General features: G+C 48.3%; 1 protein-coding gene across 2 annotated transcripts in view; it reads right to left on the reverse strand.

The window, feature by feature from the left end:
- Positions 1–16,575: 16,575 nt before the first annotated feature.
- Positions 16,576–24,657, reverse strand: part of LOC129834810 (nuclear receptor ROR-alpha A-like) — a 37,594-nt gene continuing 29,512 nt past the window's right edge. Inside the window, exons 8-14 of one of the 2 annotated variants that reach the window (XM_055900108.1) lie at positions 21,167–24,657; positions 20,838–21,055; positions 20,508–20,727; positions 20,144–20,470; positions 19,522–19,959; positions 19,301–19,485; positions 16,576–18,787 (exon numbers count right to left, since the gene is read on the reverse strand). The exon at positions 21,167–24,657 is cut by the window's right edge and continues 2,406 nt beyond it. The gene's annotated coding sequence lies outside the window, so the exon portion shown is untranslated. Of the gene's footprint in view, positions 18,788–19,300; positions 19,486–19,521; positions 19,960–20,143; positions 20,728–20,764; positions 21,056–21,166 lie in introns of both variants that reach the window. The other variant, XM_055900109.1, reaches the window with a different exon arrangement.

Raw genomic sequence — 24,657 nt, forward strand, 5'->3', positions numbered from 1 at the left:
CAACGCTGTAGAACAACTCTGTAGAACAACTCTGTAGAACAACTCTGTAGAACAACTCTGTAGAACAACTCTGTAGAACAAATCGGTAGAACAACTCTGTAGAACATCTCCGCAGAACAACTCGGTAGAATAACTCGGTAGAATAACTCTGTAGAACAACGCTGTAGAACAACTCTGTAGAACAACTCTGTAGAACAACTCTGTAGAACAACTCTGTAGAACAAATCGGTAGAACAACTCTGTAGAACAAATCGGTAGAACAACTCTGTAGAACAACTCTGTAGAACAAATCGGTAGAACAACTCTGTAGAACAACTCTGTAGAACAACTCTGTAGAACAACTCTGTAGAACAAATCGGTAGAACAACTCTGTAGAACAAATCGGTAGAACAACTCTGTAGAACAACTCTGTAGAACAAATCGGTAGAACAACTCTGTAGAACAAATCGGTAGAACAACTCTGTAGAACAAATCGGTAGAACAACTCTGTAGAACAACTCGGTAGAACAACTCTGTAGAACAACTCTGTAGAACAAATCGGTAGAACAACTCTGTAGAACAAATCGGTAGAACAACTCTGTAGAACAAATCGGTAGAACAACTCGGTAGAACATCTCCGTAGAACAACTCTGTAGAACAACTCTGTAGAACAAATCGGTAGAACAACTCGGCAGAACAACTCCGTAGAACAACTCTGTAGAACATCTCTGTAGAACAACTCTGTAGAACATCTCCGTAGAACAACTCCGTAGAACAACTCCGTAGAACAACTCTGTAGAACATCTCTGTAGAACAACTCCGTAGAACAACTCCGTAGAACAACTCTGTAGAACATCTCTGTAGAACAACTCCGTAGAACAACTCCGTAGAACAACTCCGTAGAACAACTCCGTAGAACATCTCTGTAGAACAACTCTGCAGAACAACTCCGTAGAACAACTCTGTAGAACAACTCCGTAGAACAACTCCGTAGAACAACTCGGTAGAAGAAATCGGTAGAACCGTCTTTGTTTCTCCATCCTCACCTGAGACACTACCCCTCCCCCTCCCTCCTCAGTCCTTACCTGAGACACTCCCCCTCCCCCTCCCTCCTCAGTCCTCACCTGAGACACTACCCCTCCCCCTCCCTCCTCAGTCCTTACCTGAGACACTCCCCCTCCCCCTCCCTCCTCAGTCCTTACCTGAGACACTACCCCTCCCCCTCCCTCCTCAGTCCTTACCTGAGACACTATCCCTCCCCCTCCCTCCTCAGTCCTTACCTGAGACACTACCCATCCCCCTCCCTCCTCAGTCCTTACCTGAGACACTCCCCCTCCCCCTCCCTCCTCAGTCCTTACCTGAGACACTCCCCCTCCCCCTCCCTCCTCAGTCCTTACCTGAGACACTATCCCTCCCCCTCCCTCCTCAGTCCTTACCTGAGACACTACCCCTCCCCCTCCCTCCTCAGTCCTCACCTGAGACACTACCCCTCCCCCTCCCTCCTCAGTCCTTACCTGAGACACTCCCCCTCCCCCTCCCTCCTCAGTCCTTACCTGAGACACTACCCCTCCCCCTCCCTCCTCAGTCCTTACCTGAGACACTCCCCCTCTCCCTCCATCCTCACCTGAGACACTACCCCTCCCCCTCCCTCCTCAGTCCTTACCTGAGACACTACCCCTCCCCCTCCCTCCTCAGTCCTTACCTGAGACACTACCCCTCCCCCTCCCTCCTCAGTCCTTACCTGAGACACTACCCATCCCCCTCCCTCCTCAGTCCTTACCTGAGACACTATCCCTCCCCCTCCCTCCTCAGTCCTTACCTGAGACACTACCCATCCCCCTCCCTTCTCAGTCCTTACCTGAGACACTTCCCCTCCCCCCTCACCTGAGACACTCCCCCTCTCCCTCCATCCTCACCTGAGACACTCCCCCTCTCCCTCCCTCCTCAGTCCTTACCTGAGACACTTCCCCTCCCCCCTCACCTGAGACACTCCCCCTCTCCCTCCATCCTCACCTGAGACACTATCCCTCCCCCTCCCTTCTCAGTCCTCACCTGAGACACTATCCCTCCCCCTCCCTCCTCAGTCCTTACCTGAGACACTCCCCCTCCCCCTCCCTCCTCAGTCCTTACCTGAGACACTCCCCCTCCCCCTCCCTCCTCAGTCCTTACCTGAGACACTTCCCCTCCCCCTCCCTCCTCAGTCCTTACCTGAGACACTCCCCCTCCCCCTCCCTCCTCAGTCCTTACCTGAGACACTCCCCCTCCCCCTCCCTCCTCAGTCCTTACCTGAGACACTCCCCCTCCCCCTCCCTCCTCAGTCCTTACCTGAGACACTCCCCCTCCCCCTCCCTCCTCAGTCCTTACCTGAGACACTCCCCCTCCCCCTCCCTCCTCAGTCCTTACCTGAGACACTCCCCCTCCCCCTCCCTCCTCAGTCCTTACCTGAGACACTATCCCTCCCCCTCCCTCCTCAGTCCTTACCTGAGACACTCCCCCTCCCCCTCCCTCCTCAGTCCTTACCTGAGACACTCCCCCTCCCCCTCCCTCCTCAGTCCTTACCTGAGACACTCCCCCTCCCCCTCCCTCCTCAGTCCTTACCTGAGACACTCCCCCTCCCCCTCCCTCCTCAGTCCTTACCTGAGACACTCCCCCTCCCCCTCCCTCCTCAGTCCTTACCTGAGACACTCCCCCTCCCCCTCCCTCCTCAGTCCTTACCTGAGACACTCCCCCTCCCCCTCCCTCCTCAGTCCTTACCTGAGACACTCCCCCTCCCCCTCCCTCCTCAGTCCTTACCTGAGACACTCCCCCTCCCCCTCCCTCCTCAGTCCTTACCTGAGACACTCCCCCTCCCCCTCCCTCCTCAGTCCTCACCTGAGACACTACCCCTCCCCCTCCCTCCTCAGTCCTTACCTGAGACACTATCCCTCCCCCTCCCTCCTCAGTCCTTACCTGAGACACTCCCCCTCCCCCTCCCTCCTCAGTCCTTACCTGAGACACTCCCCCTCCCCCTCCCTCCTCAGTCCTTACCTGAGACACTACCCCCCCCCCTCCTTCCTCAGTCCTTACCTGAGACACTACCCCTCCCCCTCCCTCCTCAGTCCTTACCTGAGACACTTCCCCTCCCCCCTCACCTGAGACACTCCCCTTCTCCCTCCATCCTCACCTGAGACACTCCCCCTCCCCATCCTTACCTGAGACACTCCCCCTGACTAGACCCTGTCACTACAGCCTCACTGACTAGACCCTGTCACTACAGTCTGACTAGACCCTGTCACTACAGCCTCACTGACTAGACCCTGTCACTACAGCCTGACTAGACCCTGTCACTACAGCCTGACTAGACCCTGTCACTACAGCCTGACTAGACCCTGTCACTACAGCCTGACTAGACCCTGTCACTACAGCCTGACTAGACCCTGTCACTACAGCCTGACTAGACCCTGTCACTACAGCCTGACTAGACCCTGTCACTACAGCCTCACAGACTAGACCCTGTCACTACAGCCTGACTAGACCCTGTCACTACAGCCTCACTGACTAGACCCTGTCACTACAGCCTCACTGACTAGACCCTGTCACTACAGCCTGACTAGACCCTGTCACTACAGCCTGACTAGACCCTGTCACTACAGCCTGACTAGACCCTGTCACTACAGCCTGACTAGACCCTGTCACTACAGCCCCACTGACTAGACCATGTCACTACAGCCTCACTGACTAGACCCTGTCACTACAGCCTGATTAGACCCTGTCACTACAACCTGACTAGACCCTGTCACTACAGCCTGACTAGACCCTGTCACTACAGCCTGACTAGACCCTGTCACTACAGCCTGACTAGACCCTGTTACTACAGCCCCACTGACTAGACCCTGTCACTACAGCCTGACTAGACCCTGTCACTACAGCCTGACTAGACCCTGTCACTACAGCCTGACTAGACCCTGTCACTACAGCCTCACTGACTAGACCCTGTCACTACAGCCTCACTGACTAGACCCTGTCACTACAGCCTGACTAGACCCTGTCACTACAGCCTGACTAGACCCTGTCACTACAGCCTCAATGACTAGACCCTGTCACTACAGCCTGACTAGACCCTGTCACTACAGTCTGACTAGACCCTGTCACTACAGCCTCACTGACTAGACCCTGTCACTACAGCCTGACTAGACCCTGTCACTACAGCCTGACTAGACCCTGTCACTACAGCCTGACTAGACCCTGTCACTACAGCCTGACTAGACCCTGTCACTACAGCCTGACTAGACCCTGTCACTACAGCCTCAATGACTAGACCCTGTCACTACAGCCTGACTAGACCCTGTCACTACAGTCTGACTAGACCCTGTCACTACAGCCTGACTAGACCCTGTCACTACAGCCTGACTAGACCCTGTCACTACAGCCTGACTAGACCCTGTCACTACAGCCTGACTAGACCCTGTCACTACAGCCTCACTGACTAGACCCTGTCACTACAGCCTGACTAGACCCTGTCATTACAGCCTCACTGACTAGACCCTGTCACTACAGCCTGACTAGACCCTGTCACTACAGCCTGACTAGACCCTGTCACTACAGCCTCACTGACTAGACCCTGTCACTACAGCCTGACTAGACCCTGTCACTACAGCCTGACTAGACCCTGTCACTACAGCCTCACTGACTAGACCCTGTCACTACAGCCTGACTAGACCCTGTCACTACAGCCTGACTAGACCCTGTCACTACAGCCTCACTGACTAGACCATGTCACTACAGCCTGACTAGACCCTGTGACTACAGCCTGACTAGACCCTGTGACTACAGCCTGACTAGACCCTCTCACTACAGCCTGACTAGACCCTGTGACTACAGCCTGACTAGACCCTGTCACTACAGCCTGACTAGACCCTGTCACTACAGCCTCACTGACTAGACCCTGTCACTACAGCCTCACTGACTAGACCCTGTCACTACAGCCTGACTAGACCCTGTCACTACAGCCTGACTAGACCCTGTCACTACAGCCTCACTGACTAGACCCTGTCACTACAGCCTCACTGACTAGACCCTGTCACTACAGCCTGACTAGACCCTGTCACTACAGCCTGACTAGACCCTGTCACTACAGCCTCACTGACTAGACCCTGTCACTACAGCCTGACTAGACCCTGTCACTACAGCCTGACTAGACCCTGTCACTACAGCCTCACTGACTAGACCCTGTCACTACAGCCTGACTAGACCCTGTCACTACAGCCTGACTAGACCCTGTCACTACAGCCTGACTAGACCCTGTCACTACAGCCTGACTAGACCCTGTCACTACAGCCTGACTAGACCCTGTCACTACAGCCTGACTAGACCCTGTCACTACAGCCTGACTAGACCCTGTCACTACAGCCTGACTAGACCCTGTCACTACAGCCTGACTAGACCCTGTCACTACAGCCTCACTGACTAGACCCTGTCACTACAGCCTGACTAGACCCTGTCACTACAGCCTGACTAGACCCTGTCACTACAGCCTGACTAGACCCTGTCACTACAGCCTGACTAGACCCTGTCACTACAGCCTGACTAGACCCTGTCACTACAGCCTGACTAGACCCTGTCACTACAGCCTGACTGACTAGACCCTGTCACTACAGCCTCACTAGACCCTGTCACTACAGCCTGACTAGACCCTGTCACTACAGCCTGACTAGACCCTGTCACTACAGCCTGACTAGACCCTGTCACTACAGCCTCACTGACTAGACCCTGTCACTACAGCCTGACTGACTAGACCCTGTCACTACAGCCTGACTAGACCCTGTCACTACAGCCTGACTAGACCCTGTCACTACAGCCTCACTGACTAGACCCTGTCACTACAGCCTGACTAGACCCTGTCACTACAGCCTGACTAGACCCTGTCACTACAGCCTCACTGACTAGACCCTGTCACTACAGCCTGACTAGACCCTGTCACTACAGCCTGACTAGACCCTGTCACTACACCCTGACTAGACCCTGTCACTACAGCCTGACTAGACCCTGTCACTACAGCCTGACTAGACCCTGTCACTACAGCCTGACTAGACCCTGTCACTACAGTCTGACTAGACCCTGTCACTACAGCCTGACTAGACCCTGTCACTACAGCCTGACTAGACCCTGTCACTACAGCCTGACTAGACCCTGTCACTACAGCCTGACTAGACCCTGTCACTACAGCCTGACTAGACCCTGTCACTACAGCCTGACTAGACCCTGTCACTACAGCCTCACTGACTAGACCCTGTCACTACAGCCTGACTAGACCCTGTCACTACAGCCTGACTAGACCCTGTCACTACAGCCTCACTGACTAGACCCTGTCACTACAGCCTGACTAGACCCTGTCACTACAGCCTCACTGACTAGACCCTGTCACTACAGCCTCACTGACTAGACCCTGTCATTGATAATGTTGAGACAGTCTAATATATCAGACATTGATTTAAGTCAATCAAACATGGACACAAGTTTAAAAAAAATTGGAACATCGTTCCATGTTAAGTCAACTTATCTGAAGTCTGAATCGGGCCCAATGTAATGTGGGTACAGCAGGCAGGCTGTAGACACACGGGGACAGCCACAGCCCAGTAATGTGGGTACAGCAGGCAGCCTGTAGACACACAGGGACAGCCACAGCCCAGTAACGTGGGTACAGCAGGCAGCCTGTAGACACACAGGGACAGCCACAGCCCAGTAACGTGGGTACAGCAGGCAGCCTGTAGACACACGGGGACAGCCACAGCCCAGTAATGTGGGTACAGCAGGCAGCCTGTAGACACACAGGGACAGCCACAGCCCAGTAACGTGGGTACAGCAGGCAGCCTGTAGACACACGGGGACAGCCACAGCCCAGTAATGTGGGTACAGCAGGCAGCCTGTAGACACACGGGGACAGCCACAGCCCAGTAATGTGGGTACAGCAGGCAGCCTGTAGACACACAGGGACAGCCACAGCCCAGTAACGTGGGTACAGCAGGCAGCCTGTAGACACACAGGGACAGCCACAGCCCAGGGGCCGTTCACTCACTCACATGGTCGGTGTTCCTTCCTCTGTCTAGGACGTCATAAGCTTCTGTCTTAAAGGCAATGCCACACCACTGTCTTAAAGGCAATGCCACACCACTGTCTTAAAGGCAATGCCACACCACTGTCTTAAAGGCAATGCCACACCACTGTCTTAAAGGCAATGCCACACCACTGTCTTAAAGGCAATGCCACACCACTGTCTTAAAGGCAATGCCACACCACTGTCTTAAAGGCAATGCTACACCACTGTCTTAAAGGCAATGCCACACCACTGTCTTAAAGGCAATGCTACACCACTGTCTTAAAGGCAATGCCACACCACTGTCTTAAAGGCAATGCTACACCACTGTCTTAAAGGCAATGCTATAACCACTGTCTTAAAGGCAATGCCACACCACTGTCTTAAAGGCAATGCCACACCACTGTCTTAAAGGCAATGCTACACCACTGTCTTAAAGGCAATGCTACACCACTGTCTTAAAGGCAATGCTATAACCACTGTCTTAAAGGCAATGCCACACCACTGCCTTAAAGGCAATGCTACACCACTGTCTTAAAGGCAATGCCACACCACTGTCTTAAAGGCAATGCCACATCACTGTCTTAAAGGCAATGCTACACCACTGTCTTAAAGGCAATGCTACACCACTGTCTTAAAGGCAATGCCACACCACTGTCTTAAAGGCAATGCCACACCACTGTCTTAAAGGCAATGCCACACCACTGTCTTAAAGGCAATGCCACACCACTGTCTTAAAGGCAATGCCACACCACTGTCTTAAAGGCAATGCCACACCACTGTCTTAAAGGCAATGCCACACCACTGTCTTAAAGGCAATGCCACACCACTGTCTTAAAGGCAATGCTATAACCACTGTCTTAAAGGCAATGCCACACCACTGTCTTAAAGGCAATGCTACACCACTGTCTTAAAGGCAATGCCACACCACTGTCTTAAAGGCAATGCCACACCACTGTCTTAAAGGCAATGCCACACCACTGTCTTAAAGGCAATGCCACACCACTGTCTTAAAGGCAATGCTACACCACTGATGAATAGACGCAAAGCATTCATTTAGTATAGGATATTTTTGACCCCACACCCGGAAGTGTACGGTGGCCCTAAGGGGGAAAAAGTAAACTAGCAACGTGAAACTGACCGTGTGGACACTGACAATAGTTCTAGTGATGACAGGGTTACTGCGCAGTATAGACCTGTCTGTGGATGACATCACTATGATTGTGATACGAGTCTCTACAGATCGACTGGTATGACAAAACGATTCATATTCAGCCTCATCATCTTGTTTTATCACCGTCCCACAATGATGAGGTCACAGCTTTGTACAGGCTGGCTGGGCTTCTCCTCTTTCTCCAGTCATCCCATTTCATACAATGTGATGACAGAGATCCAGTCATTTGTTAACGTATTGCTTCATATTCTTGTGATGGGCAATGTGGTTTGATTATTGTAATAAAGATTATATATATATTTTTTTAAATGACATTGTCTTAAAAGGTCAGAGTTTTAAAAACGACATTGTAATAAAGACCAGAGTTTTAAAAACGACATTGTCATAAAGATCAAAGTTTTTTTTAAAGTAAACTTTACAAACAGCTTGGATTTTCATTGGAGAGGTGAATAAGGGCTATGGAGGCCTATGTTGCAATCCACTGGTGTGTGATAACTGCTGTTGGTTATGACATATCATTATCTCTGCCAGGGCAGGACAGACAGAGATCTGAACTCTCCCTCCGAGAAGGGGGGAGGGATATGACTGTAACACACCCTGGAGCTGAGAGGGGGGAGGGAGCTGAGAGGGGAGCTGAGAGGGGGGAGGGATATGGCTGTGACACACCCTGGAACTGAGAGGGGGGATGGAGCTGAGAGGGGAGCTGAGAGGGGGGAGGGATATGACTGTAACACACCCTGGAGCTGAGAGGGGGAGGGATATGACTGTGACACATCCTGGAGCTGAGAGGGGGAGGGATATGACTGTAACACACCCTGGAGCTGAGAGGGGGAGGGATATGACTGTGACACATCCTGGAGCTGAGAGAGAGGAGGGATATGACTGTAAAACACCCTGGAGCTGAGAGGGGGAGGGATATGACTGTGACACATGCTGGAGCTGAGAGGGGGAGGGATATGACTGTAACACACCCTGGAGCTGAGAGGGGGAGGGATATGACTGTGACACATCCTGGAGCTGAGAGAGAGGAGGGATATGACTGTGACACACCCTGGATCTGAGAGGGGAGGGATATGACTGTGACACACCCTGGAGCTGAGAGGGGGGGGGGGGATATGACTGTAACACACCCTGGATCTGAGAGGGGGGAGGGATATGACTGTGACACACCCTGGAGCTGAGGGGGGAGGGATATGACTGTGACACAACCTGGAGCTGAGAGGGGGGGAGGGATATGACTAACACACCCTGGAGCTGAGAGGAGGGGGAGGGATATGACTGTGACACAGCCTGGAGCTGAGAGGGGGGGAGGGATATGACTGTGACACAGCCTGGAGCTGAGAGGGGGGAGGGATATGACTGTAAAACACCCTGGAGCTGAGAGGGGGGGAGGGATATGACTGTAACACACCCTGGAGCTGAGACGGGGGGAGGGATATGACTGTGACACAGCCTGGAGCTGAGAGGGGGGAGGGATATGACTGTAAAACACCCTGGAGCTGAGAGGGGGGGAGGGAGCTGAGAGGGGGAGGGATATGACTGTAACACACCCTGGAGCTGAGAGTGGGAGGGATATGACTGTGACACACCCTGGAGCTGAGAGGGGGGAAGGATATGACTGTAAAACACCCTGGAGCTGAGAGGGGGGGAGGGATATGACTGTAACACACCCTGGATCTGAGGGGGGAGGGATATGACTGTGACACACCCTGGAGCTGAGAGGGGGGGACGGATATGACTGTAAAACACCCTGGAGCTGAGAGGGGGGAGGGATATGACTGTAACACACTCTGGAGCTGAGAGGGGGGGAGGGATATGACTGTAACACACCCTGGAGCTGAGAGGGGGGAGGGATATGACTGTGACACAGCCTGGAGCTGAGAGGGGGGAGGGATATGACTGTGACACATCCTGGAGCTGAGCGGTGGGGGAGGGATATGGCTGTGACACATCCTGGACCTGAAAGCGGGGGGGGGGGGGGGGGGGGGGGTATGATTGTGACACATCCTGGAGCTGAGAGGGGGGAGGGATATGACTGTGACACACCCTGAAGCTGAAAGTAGGGGTAGTGAAACGGTTGTGAGACACACCCTGGAGCTGAGAGGGAGAAGGGATATGATTGTGTTGTGACACGTCCTGGAGTTGAGAGCGGGGAAGGATATGACTGTGACACATCCTGGAGCTGAGAGGGGGGGAGGGATATGACTGTGACACATCCTGGAGCTGAGAGGAGGAGGGATATGACTGTGACACATCCTGGAGCTTAGAGGGGAGCTGAGAGGAGGAGGGATATGACTGTGACACATCCTGGAGCTGAGAGGGGAGCTGAGCGGGGGGAGGGATATGATTGTGACACACCCTGGAGCTGAAAGGGGGAGGGATATGACTGTGACACACCCTGGAGCTGAGAGGGGGGAGGGATATGACTGTGACACACCCTGGAGCTGAGAGGGGGAGGGATATGACTGTGACACACCCTGGAGCTGAGAGCGGGGAGGGATATGACTGTGACACACCCTGGAGCTGAGAGCGGGGAGGGATATGACTGTGACACACCCTGGAGCTGAGAGGGGGAGGGATATGACTGTGACACACCCTGGAGCTGAGAGGGGGGAGGGATATGACTGTGACACAGCCTGGAGCTGAGAGGGGGGAGGGATATGACTGTGACACACCCTGGAGTGTCTTGTAGAGCCCGGTTACCATGGAGAGATACGGTATATAATCTACCTGATGAGGAGGACTGAAACCTCTCCTGTACCCCTCATTGGTGTTACATGATTTCTGGAACTGTTAGTTGTACCCTTTTAAGTGACCCCATATAATGTTTCCCACAGACTGAAGCTAGCTATGAGCATGGTGCTTGCAACACCAGGGTAGTGGGTTGGATTCCCAGGACCACCTGTAGGTAAAATGTATGCAGCAGGACCGTACGTTGCTTTGGTTATAAGCGTCTGCTAAAACGGCATATATTATTATATTTACGCTCGACTTCAAACATAAAAATGTCCCTCTCGTGGGCCTGTAGATTTATTTCCGATCAAATTTACTACAGAAAGCAACTTCAATGTCTTGGCTGACGAGAGCTAATGATCACCTGTGTAGTGATTAAATACGTATTGATCAACTCGTTTCACTTCAGAAGGGAGGGCTTGGCTCAGGCTGGCTCTACTGATAAAGACAGTACTGATAACACACGGCATCTTGGACAGGGGCCTTTCCCTGGCAATAAACCTCATGTTACGACAAGACAAGCACACGTTGTCACGCTCGCTATCCTCAAACTCCCTGTCATAAATCGACCAAGGCGCAGCGTGCATTTAGTTCCAGATCTTTTAATAATGTGAAACCCGAAACAAACAAAAAACAAACAGGTGAAACAGCAAAGAACGTAACGCAACCGAGGTGCACACAAACACACACGGAAAATAATTACCCACAAAACACCGGTGGGATAAGGCTACCTAAGTATGGTTCCCAATCAGAAACAACGATAGACAGCTGCCTCTGATTGAGAACCATACCCGGCCAAACACGTAGAAATAGAAAACATAGAACAAGGACTGCCCACCCAAATCACACCCTGGCCAAACCAAAATAGAGACATAAAACGCTCTTTACGGTCAGGGCGTGACACACGTCTGTTAGGGGAGAGGGTGGGTTGTCTGTGTACTGACAGGCTTGGTTTTGTATGGTTTTATATCTCCACACTACGAGGTTGGAATAACACTGTGAAATTATAAAACATTATTTTTAATGCCATTTAAGTGTAAGAGCTGTTTGAAAAGACAGAGTGAAATGCCATCTTGTTTGGTGGGAGGAAGTTTAGGCCTGGCGACATCACCAGGCGGTATTAGTTTATAGACCAATAAGAAAGAGAGTTTCAAACCTCTCTGCCAATAACAGCTAGTTTTCAGGTTACATATCCCTCCCATTAGGCTCATCCAATGAGGCCCCTCACTCAGACCACTCCCAGACGATCCTAGCACATTTCTAGCTTGAGATATTGTTCTTTGCTAAGTAGCAATTGTTTTTTTTTTTTTACAGTTTTTATAAAATTAAATAAATAACAGTAAGTACCAAATTGTTACCCAAATGATTTGACGTTGAGATAAAGGACCAATGCAGACGATTTTTTAAGACTTTGTGTCGTAACATCTTCCATCCCGGCAAATAAAAAAAGTCCAGCCCGACTAATCGACCAGCCATCTCTCAAGCAATTTACGTCTGGCGACAAGGTTAAGCCCCAACTGTCCCTTCAACAGAATACTCACTTGAAAATACCTCTTACCGCTCTCTTACTTCTCAATACTAACGTTGCCATAATAACTGCCTCATCCACTTATAGCGCAGTAAAGACTGAGGAACAGGGTCAATGGAAGGTCTTCACATTTCCTGAAGATCGGTTGGTTGTCACGGTAACCTGGCAAACAAATGATACAGAGTCACACACAGAGGGATGAATCATCTGAACCAGCTGAAGGTGGGGAAGAAGGGAGGAGGAGAAGGAGGAGGAAGGGAGAGGTGGGGAAGAGGAGAGGAGGGGAGGGTGGAGAAGAAGGGAGTAGGAGGAAGGGAGAGGTAGGGAAGAAGGGAGTAGAGGGGAGGGTGGAGAAGGGGAAGAGGAGACTGGAGGGGAGGGTAGAGAAGGGGAAGAGGAGACTGGAGGGGAGACTGGAGGGGAGGGTAGAGAAGGGGAAGAGGAGACTGGAGGGGAGGGTAGAGAAGGGGAAGAGGAGACTGGAGGGGAGGGTAGAGAAGGGGAAGAGGAGACTGGAGGGGAGGGTAGAGAAGGGGAAGAGGAGACTGGAGGGGAGGGTGGAGAAGGGGAAGAGGAGACTGGAGGGGAGACTGGAGGTGGAGGGTAGAGAAGGGGAAGAGGAGACTGGAGGGGAGGGTGGAGAAGGGGAAGAGGAGACTGGAGGGGAGACTGGAGGTGGAGGGTAGAGAAGGGGAAGAGGAGACTGGAGGGGAGGGTGGAGAAGGGGAAGAGGAGACTGGAGGGGAGGGTGGAGGGGAGGGTGGAGAAGGGGAAGAGGAGACTGGAGGGGAGGGGAGGGTGGAGAAGGGGAAGAGGAGACTGGAGGGGAGACTGGAGGGGAGGGTGGAGAAGGGGAAGAGGAGACTGGAGGGGAGGGTGGAGAAGGGGAAGAGGAGACTGGAGGGGAGGGGAGACTGGAGGGGAGGGTAGAGAAGGGGAAGAGGAGACTGGAGGGGAGGGTGGAGAAGGGGAAGAGGAGACTGGAGGGGAGACTGGAGGGGAGGGTGGAGAAGGGGAAGAGGAGACTGGAGGGGAGGGTAGAGAAGGGGAAGAGGAGACTGGAGGGGAGGGTGGAGAAGGGGAAGAGGAGACTGGAGGGGAGGGTAGAGAAGGGGAAGAGGAGACTGGAGGGGAGGGTGGAGAAGGGGAAGAGGAGACTGGAGGGGAGGGTAGAGAAGGGGAAGAGGAGACTGGAGGGGAGGGTGGAGAAGGGGAAGAGGAGACTGGAGGGGAGACTGGAGGTGGAGGGTAGAGAAGGGGAAGAGGAGACTGGAGGGGAGGGTGGAGAAGGGGAAGAGGAGACTGGAGGGGAGACTGGAGGTGGAGGGTAGAGAAGGGGAAGAGGAGACTGGAGGGGAGGGTGGAGAAGGGGAAGAGGAGACTGGAGGGGAGGGTGGAGGGGAGGGTGGAGAAGGGGAAGAGGAGACTGGAGGGGAGGGGAGGGTGGAGAAGGGGAAGAGGAGACTGGAGGGGAGACTGGAGGGGAGGGTGGAGAAGGGGAAGAGGAGACTGGAGGGGAGGGTGGAGAAGGGGAAGAGGAGACTGGAGGGGAGGGGAGACTGGAGGGGAGGGTAGAGAAGGGGAAGAGGAGACTGGAGGGGAGGGTGGAGAAGGGGAAGAGGAGACTGGAGGGGAGACTGGAGGGGAGGGTGGAGAAGGGGAAGAGGAGACTGGAGGGGAGGGTGGAGAAGGGGAAGAGGAGACTGGAGGGGAGGGTAGAGAAGGGGGAGAGGAGACTGGAGGGGAGGGGAGGGTAGAGAAGGGGGAGAGGAGACTGGAGGGGAGGGGAGGGTAGAGAAGGGAAAGAGGAGACTGGAGGGGAGGGTAGAGGAGACTGGAGGGGAGACTGGAGGGGAGGGGAGGGTAGAGAAGGGGAAGAGGAGACTGGAGGGGAGGGTAGAGAAGGGGAAGAGGAGACTGGAGGGGAGGGGAGATTGGAGGGGAGGGTAGAGAAGGGGAAGAGGAGACTGGAGGGGAGGGTGGAGAAGGGGAAGAGGAGACTGGAGGGGAGGGTAGAGAAGGGGGAGAGGAGACTGGAGGGGAGGGGAGGGTAGAGAAGGGGGAGAGGAGACTGGAGGGGAGGGGAGGGTAGAGAAGGGAAAGAGGAGACTGGAGGGGAGGGTAGAGGAGACTGGAGGGGAGACTGGAGGGGAGGGGAGGGTAGAGAAGGGGAAGAGGAGACTGGAGGGGAGGGTAGAGAAGGGGAAGAGGAGACTGGAGGGGAGGGTGGAGAAGGGGAAGAGGAGACTGGAGGGGAGGGTGGAGAAGGGGAAGAGGAGACTGGAGGGGAGACTGGAGGTGGAGGGTAGAGAAGGGGAAGAGGAGACTGGAGGGGAGGGTGGAGAAGGGGAAGAGGAGACTGGAGGGGAGGGGAGACTGGAGGGGAGGGTAGAGAAGGGGAAAGAGGCGGAAAGGTGGAGGGGAAGAAGATTCGCAGAGCGAAAGATCACAGAAAGAAGTTCACAGGAAGAAGTGCAAAAGATTGTCATGACTTTTTCCCAGTGTATCTGTAGTAAAACAGAAGTCTGATCTTTAATGAACTGTTTACTGGACAGGGATAAAGCAGCATTCATAACCAAGTGGGAGATGGCAATTTGCCAGTTATTCATCGTAAATAAATGCCAGATGAATCCATTCACGGGCTCTGAACTCGCTGAGAAACGCTGATTGGCTAATGGCCAATAAGCTGCGTCAACCATACACTAAAAGTACAGCTGTCATGCTTATAAACAAATTATAATGTTAAAAAAACATTTTTATAGGTAGCTTTTTATAAATAATGTGTTGTTGTTGCATTTAACTAGCAAAAATATATGTTATAGAGGTCATTTCCTTAGTATGTGACATCAGAGGTCATTGTGGGGGAGAAGTCAGGAGCTCAGAGTTGATAGACGAGTGTCCCCCGCTAGTAATTACCAGTTGGAGGGGCGTTCAAGTGGGGGTTTTCACAGTCGTATGCTGGTAAATACCAACTTCCCACTTTGTTCTAAACGCAGCATTACTACAGTATGAATCTAATCTAATGGGACTTTACTGCATAGAGCCCTTTTCATTACTACAGTATGAAGCTCAGTCTAATCTAATGGGACTTTACTGCATAGGGGCCTTGTCATTACTACAATGTCAAGCTCAGTCTAATCTAATGTGACTTTACTGCATAGGAGCCTTGTGCTTCTGCATCCTCTGCTGGATAAAACAGGACCACATAATTAGAAGACCATTTTGAAGGTTTTATTGTGGAAGGTTTTAATTCACAATAAAATAATGTGACATTCGGTAACTGTATACATGTATTATAGTAATAATGTCTTGAGGATTTGGGGTACTACGGTGGCCCTTAAGGGCAAAGTATCTTTTAAATATGAATGACAAGGCACGCCATACCTGGGCTGTCTTACGTTGCCCTTTTGACCACAGGATTAACAGAGAACTCCACCTCTGATGTCCAGGACGAGCACGTACTGTTGGAAGGCTACTGTGGATACATTCCTCCTCCTTAAAGCAAGAACAAGAATACCAAAGAACCAATCAGTAGACTAAATTCCATTAGGGCACATTCATTGGTGTAAAATGTTCAAATACATTGTTTAGGCCCCCCGAGTGGCGCCCGGGGCGGGCCGGGCGCAGTGCACGCTGACGCGGTCGCCAGCTGGACGGTGTTTTCCTACGACACATTGGTGCGGCTTGGCTTCCGGGTTAAACGAGCGGTGTGTTAAGAAGCAGTGCGGCTCGGCGGGGTCGTGAGGACGCGTGGGCTCTCGAACCTTCGCCTCTCTCGAGTCCCTACAGTAGAGTTGCAGCGATGGGACAAGACTGTAACTACCAATTGGATATCACAAAATTAGGGAGAAAAAGGGTTAAAACACTTTTTTTTAAAATATAATTATTTACTGATGCTTCAAATATGTTGAGTCTTGAACGTGTTAACTTAGCCAAATTAGTATAACATGGACATAGTATCTGTCTAAATAACTATATATCACTGTATAACAAATTATGAATAATACATAAAATATTATTTATTAATATAATAACTTATATACTTTATATACACTATATATATTGAACAAAATAACGACAGGAAATGGATGATTGCTAGCTTCTCTCAAAGCTGCCATTTTAATTCTGGGACAACCACACATTACACACCCCGAGAACTGATGTGTCCAATGCACTTTTAATAAAAGGTCACAATATTAAAAAGGTACAGGTTTGTTTTCTTAAGTGCAATATAACAATATTCATCATATTAGAATGAAAAGTATTTAAAAAAGACAACTTTACATGTATTATTTTTCATTTTACAGTTTTGTATTTACAAAAAAAAAAAAAAAAAAAAAGATTCCAAAAAATACTTACAATATATATTCATGACTCAGACAAAGAAACGAGGTTGCTGTTTGTGAAGACAACTGAAGAGAGTTTAATAAAAGAGTTGGATTAAAAAAACAAAAAAAATCCGTATGTCATTATCTTAAAGATCAGTAGTATAATAATACCATCCAAACATAAAACATCCTTTCACTGTACTGTAGCTGGTTCTTCAGTTTACATTTGACATTTTAGTCATTTAGCAGACGCTCTTATCCAGAGCGACTTACACTAGAGTGCATACATTTTTATTACATTTTACATACTGAGACAAGGATATCCCTACCGGCCAAACCCTCCCTAACCCGGACGACGCTATGCCAATTGTGCGTCGTCCCACGGACCTTCAGTTTAAACATTTTTAATTTAATTAACAAAGATTGTGTTCTATGTTCCTTCCTCCATCAAACACGTTGAAGACTCGTTATTGTAAAGGAACTAAAGACACACATGTCATCCACTTTAGACTAAAAAAAACAACAAAACATTGAAATAGATTGTCTATTATTTTAAATCATACAGCCCTGGCTAGCCAACACAGTCATTAAATAAATATGAACAGCCAGAGTGATCTGATTTGATGTCATTGCAGTATTCTGAAGATAGTAATTGAGTATTCAGACTGAATGGTTATAAAATCTGTTTTTTTTTTGTTGTTGTATAGGACACTATGGCCTCTCCAGACTCAATAGCAGCACTGCATTTAATGAACCGTTTTCAAAGCTCACATTCCACTACATACTGTAGAGGCTGTAGAACAGGAAGTGCATCACTCATCATGTAACAGCTCAATACTTATTTTCCTGATAATTATTTTTTTGAGCAATGAGACTCATCTTGTGATGCTCTTTCTATGAGACAATAGAGTTCCTATATTCCTGACATGTCATTGTGATTGATATAAACCAGCCATGTTGGTCAGATCTGATGAGTTATAGACACAGTCAGTCCAGTAACCAGCCATGTTGGTCAGATCTGATGAGTTATAGACACAGTCAGTCCAGTACTTCAGCTCCAACCAAATGGCTTTCACAATCACGTCTTTACACAGGTTTAAATAAAAAATAATAATTTCAACAAACACTTTTTGTTTTTTTAAGTTAAAGGGCCGTGGTTCAGTACTCTGTATAAAACAGGTTCATCCCCTAACAACGTGACATTTACAAATCAAATAAATATAGCCCCCCCCCCCCCCCCCCAAGGCTGGCACACTGATACAGGCACCAGCTGGGAATAATAACCACTTAGTCTTAACATCTAGAACCCATTGGACCTCTATGGAACCAACAAGGTGGCTTAGTCTAGAACGGTCTAGAACCCAAGGTTCTGCTCACTGAAGGAACCTAGCATCACACGTCTGAAGAACAACTAAAATAATCCCACATTCTACTTATCTCACTTGGTCTGTCTATAGGTAATTCCATACGGTGAGATTAAATAGAGTAGTAGAGAACAGAAACTAGTCATACGTGAACGTGACGATAAAACACAGAATTCAGAATATAGAAGAGAACTGAAAAAAACAAAAAGTCAAGTGTGAACAATTAGAATTTATCGACATGCAATATTTAAGACTATTCAGAAGATAAAAAAAATACAACATTGATATCATTATTGCTTGACATTCGGTTATGGCTGAAGATACTTTCTTTACTTCTGAGAAATGCAGTTTCACTACAGTCACTTGGAGAGTCTACTGTCATCCTGGAGACGTGGTGAGATGGACTGAGTGGGAAAAATGACAGAAAGGAGAAGAACACGAGGGAGGATAATACCGAAAAACCTCTCTAGTTGACCACGATATCCTTCACTAATAAAACCTCTCCAACTAACCACGATATCCTTCACTAATAAACCCTCTCCAACTAACCACGATATCCTTCACTAATAAAACCTCTCCAACTAACCACGGTATCCTTCACTAATAAACCTCTCCAACTAACCACGATATCCTTCACTAATAAACATCTCCAACTAACCACGATATCCTTCACTAATAAACCTCTCCAACTGACCACGATATCCTTCACTAATAAAACCTCTCCAACTAACCACAATATCCTTCACTAATAAAACCTCTCCAACTAACCACGATATCCTTCACTAATAAACCTCTCCAACTAACCACGATATCCTTCACTAATAAACCTCTCCAACTAACCACGGTATCCTTCACTAATAAAACCTCTCCAACTAACCACGATATCCTTCACTAATAAAACCTCTCCAACTAACCACGATATCCTTCACTAATAAAACCTCTCCAACTAACCACGATATCCTTCACTAATAAAACCTCTCCAACTAACCACGATATCCTTCACTAATAAACCTCTCCAACTAACCACAATATCCTTCACTAATAAAACCTCTCCAACTAACCACGATATCCTTCACTAATAAAACCTCTCCAACTAACCACGATATCCTTCACTAATAAAACCTCTCCAACTAACCACAATATCCTTCACTAATAAAACCTCTCCAACTAACCACGGTATCCTTCACTAATAAAACCTCTCCAGCTAACCACGATATCCTTCACTAATAAAACCTCTCCAACTAACCACAATATCCTTCACTAATAAAACCTCTCCAACTAACCACGGTATCCTTCACTAATAAAACCTCTCCAACTAACCACGATATCCTTCACTAATAAACCTCTCCAACTAACCACGATATCCTTCACTAATAAAACCTCTCCAACTAACCACGATATCCTTCACTAATAAACCTCTCCAACTAACCACGATATCCTTCACTAATAAAACCTCTCCAACTAACCACGATATCCTTCACTAATAAACCTCTCCAACTAACCACGATATCCTTCACTAATAAAACCTCTCCAACTAACCACGATATCCTTCACTAATAAACCTCTCCAACTAACCACAATATCCTTCACTAATAAAACCTCTCCAACTAACCACGGTATCCTTCACTAATAAACCTCTCCAACTAACCACGATATCCTTCACTAATAAAACCTCTCCAACTAACCACGATATCCTTCACTAATAAAACCTCTCCAACTAACCACAATATCCTTCACTAATAAACCTCTCCAACTAACCACGATATCCTTCACTAATAAACCTCTCCAACTAACCACGGTATCCTTCACTAATAAAACCTCTCCAACTAACCACGATATCCTTCACTAATAAAACCTCTCCAACTAACCACGATATCCTTCACTAATTAAACCTCTCCAACTAACCACGATATCCTTCACTAATAAACCTCTCCAACTAACCACGATATTATTCACTAATAAAACCTCTCCAACTAACCACGGTATCCTTCACTAATAAACCTCTCTAGTTGACCACGATATCCTTCACTAATAAAACCTCTCCAACTAACCACGATATCCTTCACTAATAAAACCTCTCCAACTAACCACGGTATCCTTCACTAATAAACCTCTCTAGTTGACCACGATATCCTTCACTAATAAACCTCTCCAACTAACCACGGTATCCTTCACTAATAAACCTCTCTAGTTGACCACAATATCCTTCACTAATAAAACCTCTCCAACTAACCACGGTATCCTTCACTAATAAACCTCTCCAACTAACCACGGTATCCTTCACTAATAAATCTCTCTAGTTGACCACAATATCCTTCACTAATAAAACCTCTCCAACTAACCACGGTATCCTTCACTAATAAACCTCTCCAACTAACCCGGTATTCTTTACTAATGAAACCTCTCCAACTAACCACGATATCCTTCACTAATAAAACCTCTCCAACTAACCACGATATCCTTCACTAATAAAACCTCTCCTACTAACCACGGTATCCTTCACTAATAAAACCTCTCCAACTAACCACGATATCCTTCACTAATAAAACCTCTCCAACTAACCACGATATCCTTTACTAATAAAACCTCTCCAACTAACCACGATATCCTTCACTAATAAAACCTCTCCAACTAACCACAATATCCTTCACTAATAAACCTCTCCAACTAACCACGATATCCTTCACTAATAAACCTCTCCAACTGACCACGATATCCTTCACTAATAAACCTCTCCAACTAACCACGATATCCTTCACTAATAAAACCTCTCCAACTAACCACGATATCCTTCACTAATAAACCTCTCCAACTGACCACGATATCCTTCACTAATAAACCTCTCCAACTAACCACGATATCCTTCACTAATAAAACCTCTCCAACTAACCACAATATCCTTCACTAATAAAACCTCTCCAACTAACCACAATATCCTTCACTAATAAAACCTCTCCAACTAACCACGGTATCCTTTACTAATGAAACCTCTCCAACTAACCACGATATCCTTCACTAATAAACCTCTCCAACTAACCACGATATCCTTCACTAATAAAACCTCTCCAACTAACCACGATATCCTTCACTAATAAAACCTCTCCAACTAACCACGATATCCTTCACTAATAAACCTCTCCAACTAACCACGATATCCTTCACTAATAAACCTCTCCAACTGACCACGATATCCTTCACTAATAAACCTCTCCAACTAACCACGGTATCCTTTACTAATAAAACCTCTCCAACTAACCACAATATCCTTCACTAATAAAACCTCTCCAACTAACCACAATATCCTTCACTAATAAAACCTCTCCAACTAACCACGGTATCCTTTACTAATGAAACCTGGGGTGTCTAAGACAACAATATTATGTAGCCACATAGATGCGCAAACAAACACACACACACACACACACACACACACACACAGTAGGTGTAAACACAACGGTGGTAAATGTTTAAGAGGGGGCCACTTTAACGAACCAACTGAAGAGATGGATTCAACCCGTAGCGCTGAAGATCCTCGTCATAGTGGCACTGACATTTAAAAAGGTGTTTTGTGGATTGAGTCGACATACGCGGCATTTACGGTGAATGGAGTCTCCGACAGAAACGCAGGAACATTGCCTTTAATTGTAAATCCTGGTATAGTGTGGATCTTCATACGGTACAGATTCAATCTGAGCCCTAAAGCAACAAAAAATAGCTTTCTACTAAAACAACAACAATGTATTTTCTTCATACAGAGTATATAGATCATGATTTATTTAAGCTAATCATGCTTTTAGGGCCTATCCTCTAATAATGTAGTTCCTATTGTCCCTGAGTGTTCATCAATACGTCATCATAGCCAGTAGGAACCAGGTGGGTGAGACAGTGCCAGCATGGCTTCTGATGACGTATAGCCTGTCCTGTAGATTTCAATTAAAGATAAAACGTTACAAGTAAGAAGCTGTATGATTTCAACTGAGAGTTTCTGCCATTTTACAAATAAGTGCTACCGAATATACTGATGGACTCAACTGACATTCCATTCCAGAACCAGAATGGATGATTTATTTAAAAACTGACATTCCATTCCAGAACCAAAATGGATGATTTGTTTAAAACTGACATTCCATTCCAGAACCAGAATGGATGATTTGTTTAAAACTGACATTCCATTCCAGAACCAGAATGGATGATTTGTTTAAAACTGACATTCCATTCCAGAACCAGAATGGATGATTTGTTTAAAACTGACATTCCATTCCAGAACCAGAATGGATGATTTATTTAAAACTGACATTCCATTCCGGAACCAGAATGGATGATTTATTTAAAACTGACATTCCATTCCGGAACCAGAATGGATGATTTATTTAAAACTGACATTCCATTCCGGAACCAGAATGGATGATTTATTTAAAACTGACATTCCATTCCAGAACCAGAATGGATGATTTATTTAAAACTGACATTCCATTCCGGAACCAGAATGGATGATTTGTTTAAAGCGATAGAAAAGAGGGGGGGGGGGGGATTCAGAAGTGAAAGAGTGTGAATCTTCCCTGAAGGACAGAAGTAAAGGACTTGTATATCAAGTACTGTATTATTGCAGAAGGGTTGAGGATCATGTTAAAAAACAAGCCAGCGAGACACACAACTCTTATCACTGTGTTGGACAAGACCACATGATGAAAGCCTCTATTAATGGCACATAGAACAGGATTTGATCACAATTTCTACCAGGAGATGTGCAACAAACAAAAAAACACATTTAATCTGATGAACGCTACTGTCTTTCTTCAGTAACCCGTCTCTGTCTCTAGCTGAGGCTATATCTAAATGACAAGACTTGATTATCTTTATCTAAATGACAAGACTTGATTATCTTTTTCTAAATGACAAGCCTTGATTATCTTTTTCTAAATTGCAAGACTTGATTCACTTCCTCAAATTATCTCTCTTCATTGATTGAAATAAACTCCGTTTAGGTGAGGAAGTGATAAGGACCACCATCTTCTACCCCTCCAGACATACTGGTAAGATTAAGACAAATCGGTAACAAAAACCAAGGAAGGATGGAATTTGGTTTCTGACAGACACAACCGTTACAGTAGACATTACTTGGTGCTATACTTTCTCTAGTCAATAGATGGCGCTACTAGATAGCCATGAAATTGAACCAGTTTAATCTATTTTCACGGCTCTAGTTAAGGGTTCAATCTGAACGTTGACAGTCTCTTTCATGGCGGGACCAACTAGCACCCCCATTCCCTAACAATAAAAACACCTTTTAATCAGGTGCTGTTATTAAATCTCAGTTGCCATCTTTAACGGCCCGTGTCACAACTCACGGTGCTCTTAAAAGAAAAGGGAGACAGCTTTTTTTGAGACTTCAAAGTGTTTCCTTTCAAATGGTATCAAGAATATGCATGTCCTTGCTTCAGGTCCTGAGCGACAGGAAGTTAGATTTGGCTACGTCATTTTAGGCGATTTTTGTTTTTAAGTGTCGGATCCTTAAGAAATTAATAGAAGAAGTGAGAGATTTTTTTTGAGACACTGGGCTGTGTGTTACATCAGAGCCTTGCCCCTCGCTGGGCTGTGTGTTACATCAGAGCCTTGCCCCTCGCTGGGCTGTGTGTTACATCAGAGCCTTGCCCCTCGCTGGGCCGTGTGTTACATCAGAGCCTTGCCCCTCGCTGGGCTGTGTGTTACATCAGAGCCTTGCCCCTCGCTGGGCTGTGTGTTACATCAGAGCCTTGCCCCTCGCTGGGCTGTGTGTTACATCAGAGCCTTGCCCCTCGCTGGGCTGTGTGTTACATCAGAGCCTTGCCCCTCGCTGGGCTGTGTGTTACATCAGAGCCTTGCCCCTCGCTGGGCCGTGTGTTACATCAGAGCCTTGCCCCTCGCTGGGCCGTGTGTTACATCAGAGCCTTGCCCCTCGCTGGGCCGTGTGTTACATCAGAGCCTTGCCCCTCGCTGGGCTGTGTGTTACATCAGAGCCTTGCCCCTCGCTGGGCCGTGTGCTACATGAGAGCCTTGCCCCTCGCTGGGCTGTGTGTTACATCAGAGCCTTGCCCCTCGCTGGGCTGTGTGTTACATCAGAGCCTTGCCCCTCGCTGGGCTGTGTGTTACATCAGAGCCTTGCCCCTCGCTGGGCTGTGTGTTACATCAGAGCCTTGCCCCTCGCTGGGCTGTGTGTTACATCAGAGCCTTGCCCCTCGCTGGGCTGTGTGTTACATCAGAGCCTTGCCCCTCGCTGGGCTGTGTGTTACATCAGAGCCTTGCCCCTCGCTGGGCCGTGTGTTACATCAGAGCCTTGCCCCTCGCTGGGCCGTGTGTTACATCAGAGCCTTGCCCCTCGCTGGGCTGTGTGTTACATCAGAGCCTTGCCCCTCGCTGGGCTGTGTGTTACATCAGAGCCTTGCCCCTCGCTGGGCTGTGTGTTACATCAGAGCCTTGCCCCTCGCTGGGCTGTGTGTTAC

The sequence above is a fragment of the Salvelinus fontinalis genome, chromosome 35 (genome assembly GCF_029448725.1).
Source record: "Salvelinus fontinalis isolate EN_2023a chromosome 35, ASM2944872v1, whole genome shotgun sequence".
Lineage (NCBI taxonomy): Eukaryota > Metazoa > Chordata > Actinopteri > Salmoniformes > Salmonidae > Salvelinus > Salvelinus fontinalis.